Source organism: Ochotona princeps, chromosome 11, assembly GCF_030435755.1.
Source record: "Ochotona princeps isolate mOchPri1 chromosome 11, mOchPri1.hap1, whole genome shotgun sequence".
Lineage (NCBI taxonomy): Eukaryota > Metazoa > Chordata > Mammalia > Lagomorpha > Ochotonidae > Ochotona > Ochotona princeps.
Genome location: NC_080842.1, coordinates 73,135,199 through 73,140,052, shown reverse-complemented (window position 1 = coordinate 73,140,052; position 4,854 = coordinate 73,135,199).

Genomic DNA, 4,854 nt, shown 5'->3' with positions numbered 1-4,854 from the left:
CATCGTGCGTTCTGGTATGCTGACTGCGGCTGCGGGGGGCCCAGGCCCTGGCCTGAGGGCTCCCAGAGGCCCTCTGGAAGGTGGGCTTGAAGGTGCCATGACCTGCGCAGGGAGCCGGGGCCCCACCATCACAGGGGTTTCCCTCTCCAGCATTGCGGGAAGGGGGGGAAGGCAGATCCAGGGATGAGGCTGAAGAAGGCCGGATGCTGGGCACCCTGGGAGGCGGGCAGCAGGTGGGGGGCTCTGTAGTAGGGCCGTTTGCTGGACTGAGTGTGTGTGTGTCCTGGAGACACACCACCACCCGCCTCCTCCCGTCTCCCTCCAGCTCTCTGAGGGCACTCCGGAGGGGCTGGGGCGCAGACAGGTACTGGGATGAGCCTTCCTTCTGGCCAGCCTCTGTGTGTGGTCTGCCCAGCCCAAGGGTGCTCCGGGAGCCTTCCCTCTCTCCATGCCTGCCAGGCTGGGCTGTTCCCTGCAGCTGACCTGAGTGTCCCGTGGTTGATAGCACACGTCTTTCAGTGTCAGTCAGCAGGCCGAACCTGTACTTTGAATCTGGCCTGGCCTCCTGGCTAGCCCTTGTCAGCAGGGTACAGCTGGAGGGGACAGGTTCCCAGACTGTACAGTCTGGGTCTTACATGGCCTTGGACTTCTAACTTGTTCTCTTGAAACCCTGCCCAGGCCCAGCGTGAGCACACCCGGGGGGCTTGCTGGCAGAAGAGACCCTGGTTCTGGAAGCCACTCCACAACCAGCAGACCCCAGCAGGAGAGGCCAGCTGGGGCCAAGGCTTCCGTCCTCCCCTGGTGGGTACACAAGCAACAACACAGGCCTCTGGTTTGCAAAGCAGCTCACAGCCTGGAGGTGAGGGCCTCCACACCAGAGCCGGGGAGCTGGGGAGCCCTGGCCTAGCCTCCCGCCTAAGCCCTCTGGAAGGTAGGGGCCAGCAGAGCGTGAAGATGCTACCGTGGTGACCCCGTGTACCCTCTGTGCCCAGATTTTGAGATCCCCAAAAATCACCAGGAGTCCGAAGTTGATCCAAGTGCACAAGGATGGTTTATTGAAACTCAGCACATCTGAGCCTGGGTTCTTGGTCGAAAGCAGGCAGCTGGTTGACCGACGGGCTAGCCAGCGGCCGGGACCAACACCCCTTACCAGGGTTGTGGTCCCGAACCGCACATTCATAGGGTTTTTATAGGGGCAGTCCAGAATAGCTTGAAAAGGGGAAATTCACATTAGCCTGCAAGGTGCGGGCAAATAGCACACATTCCCTACCTATCTCCGCTGCACAGCCCATGCCTCCAGCAACTAAGGGAGGCACCCACTTAATTACTTGGAGCCACCTGTGAGATAAGCAGACAGGTGGTCCTTGATTCCTTAAAGGTCACGTAGGCCATTTGGCCTGCAAGCTCACACAGTTTCTTAGCAGCAGTGAGCCCGGAGCAAATGGTTGGGATTTTGATACTGAGGTTCTTCAACCCCTGTGCTGCAGCGTCACAGCCCTACTGCACTGACGGAAGGGGAACACGGTGGAGAACCCGTATTCCCTGTGGGAGTGCCTGGGTGTGTCCCGGCTCTGCTCCCCCCACGCGAGGGAGACAGCAGATGATGCGCCAAGTCCCTCTGTCCTCGTGCTGAGTTCTGACGAGCTGGCTTCAGCCGTACTCGCCCACCTGTTACAGCCATTTGGGTAGTGAGCCAGAGGATGGAAGCTCTGCTTCTCTCTCTCTGCCTTCCAATTAAAGTTACAAATTAACAAAACTCCAGCTACTCCAGTCATTTTTTTTTTTTTTTTTACCATTTTTTACTTAAATTTCTTTTCAAAAATGGTCACATCCACCAATTAATTCTCTCCCCAAAGGTCCGCAGCAGGGGCACTGGGCAGTGGGAGTAGCAGCTCAACCCAGATCCTCCACAGGGATGCAGGGAGTGCCACTCAGCCCATCACCACCTCCCAAACTCTACAGCCAGAGCAAGCTGGAGGTCCAGCACCATATCACAGCAGGCCAATGCTCTGTCTGCAGCCTGTCAAGCACCTGTAGGCTCCATGGGGTGACCCTGAGATCCAGGGGCAGTCACCCACTTACAATATTTATGCATTTATTTATTTGAAAAACAAAAGGGGGGCTGGTGCAATGGTATCCCATGGTTGCGTTGGTTCGTGTCCTGGCTGTTCCACTTCCCATCCTGCTCTCTGTTTATTGCCTGGGAAAGCAAGAGAGGACGGCTCAAAGCCTTGGGACCCTGCTGGCTTCGGATTAGCTCGGCTCCAGCTGTTGTGGCCCTTTGAGGAGTGAACCGGCAGATGGAAGGTCTTTGATCTCTGTAAAATCTTCACTTTCAATAAAAGCAAAACCTCAAGGAAGCTCAAGTCAGGAACAATCGCAGCCTGTGTCTGCACCACAATTTTTAAAGATTTATTTTATTTTTATTGAAAAGTCAGATATACAGAGAGGAAGATCTTCCGTCCGATGATTCACTCCCCAAGTGACTGCAACAGCCTGAGCTGCACCGATCCAGAGCCAGGAGCCAGGAACTTCCTCTAGGTCTCCCACGCGGGTGCAGAGACCCAAGGCTTTGGGCCGTCCTCCACTGCTTTCCCAGGCCACAGGCAGGGAGCTGGGTGGGAAGTGGGGCTGTCAGGATTAGAACCAGCACCCATATGGGATCCCGGGCATCCAAGGCAAGGACTTTAGCTGCCAGGCCATGGCACCGGGCCCTGCACCATGTTTTAATCCCCATGCACGAGCCACTTCCTGAGTGGAGATGCCATCTTACAGTAGAAGCTGCATTATTGTTTAGCATTTCAGTTGTCAGCTATCTGAGACATTTAAATAATTCTCACAGCTGTGTTAAATGGCAGTTCTCTTAAACTTTTCCTTCTTTTATTATCATCACAAACACTAGGAAACATTCACCTTTGAAGGCCAGCCCAGTGGCTTAATTGGCAATCCTCTACCTCCGAGCGCTGTGTCCCCTACGGGCGCCCGTTCACGTCCTGGCTGCTCCATTTCCATCCAGCTCCCTGCTTGTGGCCTGGGAGAGCAGTGGAGGACCCTGCAGCCACGTGGAAGACCCACAGAAAGCTCCTGGCTCCTGGCTTTGGATCAGCTCAGCTCTGGTGATTTGGGGGGTGAACCAGTAAATGGAAGATCTTTTACCTCTCCTTTTCTCTCTAAATCTGCCTTTTCCAATAAAAATAAATGTTAAAAATGTTCATACTTTTCAACCTAGAAAAAGCAAAATGCTAAAAAAAATTTACAGTAGAATCAGATTTATCAAATATCTGCCATACCAAATTTCCTTTCAAGCAGCAAGATATCACAGACATACATGTTCTGGTTTCACTCTGGTCATTCCAGACAGGACTCAATCTTCAAGTGAGACCACCAGAAGACGCTCCCAAGGCAACGGTCCTCGGATCAGACAGGACGCCACACAGAGGGCTGCACAAGGGGGGCTTCCCCTCCTTGTCCCCGCCTGCCAAGTCCATGTGTCACCCAATGCTAGCTGAAGGGATGACCACACAATCCCCCAAACTGGGTCGAGCAGCCTGGAACAGTGAGAGCCAGTTACTGCCCCCCTGGGTGGTGGGAGCCAGGACAGAGCCAGGAGCCGGGCAGCTGTCATCCAGTTCTGGGGCTGCATGCCCAGTAGTTGCCAGGCCCATGAAGGCCATTGCAGCTATTGCGCAACAATTGCCATGCAGAGAGGGCCAAGAGCAGAGAGAGGTTTACCAACAGTGACAAACTACATCAGCATCAGACGGGAGAGGGGTTCTGGGGAAGGATCTACAGTCCACAAAGTAGCTCCAATTGGCCCCTCTCTGAAAACCAGACCAACCAATAGATTCAACCAATCACAGGAGGAGCCCACTCGGCGCATCAGAGGCAGGGGGCACTGGCTGAGTTGTCTAACTGACCCAATTGCCATCCAACCACCAGCGGGTCTCGTCCCTGGCATTCCAGTGGCCTAACTGCCCACACGGCCCTCTGACTCTTCCCTGGGCCGGACCTAAGGCAGGATGCCGTCTCCAGGGGAAGAGGCGTGCTTTGGGGGTCCCTGTGGGGCGGCGTGCAGCACCTCCTCAATCCAGAGAGCTAGTTAGGGAGGCAGCCAGAGCCGAGGGAGGCAGGGAGCCAAGCCCAGGCGGCAGCGAGGCGTTCCCGGAGCCTCACCCCTGTCTGCTGTCCTCCAGAAGGCCAGCGGCCGGCTGTCCAGTCCCCACGCAGCGTGTGCCTGCACAGAACAGGTGGGGACCGTCGGGGGGTCCGGGGCCTGCCGCAGGGCAGGGAGCAGATGCCTGCAGCGGCCGCCCAGGCCACCTGGGACTTGGGCCGATCCCTAGGGCGGGGTCAGCTCTGGGCTCCTGACCCACTGGGCAGCCGGCCTCGCCCCAGCCCCTTGCTCCCAGGGACACAAGGTTCCTCGCTGCCCGGGCCTTCAGTCCCCGGCTCCTCCGGGGAGCACCCCCAGACGCGCTGCTCGAGGGCCTTCTCCTGACCAGGGCCCCCTGGGGGTCGGTCCGAGGTGGGGCCTGCGCGAGTGTGGGCCCAGGCCCGGCCTCCACCTTGTGCCCCTGAGAATACTCCTCACAGAGGTCTCCTCCCCGCATCGCGACTAGCGACGGGATCGCTCGGAGGCCGCCGGGATCCCACCGGCCGGCCAGCTGGGGAGCAGCCAGCTGCCAGACTACAACTCCCGAGAGGCTTTGCGGGAGGACATGGCGCGAGCACCGGCTCTCGCGGGACTCTGGGTATAGAGGCGCGCGAGCGTGGGCGGGGCCGGAAGAGACGCAGTTCAAAGTGGTGATGGACGTCGCTCGGGTCCAATAGTCTTGCCGCCCCGGCGCCCGCGGG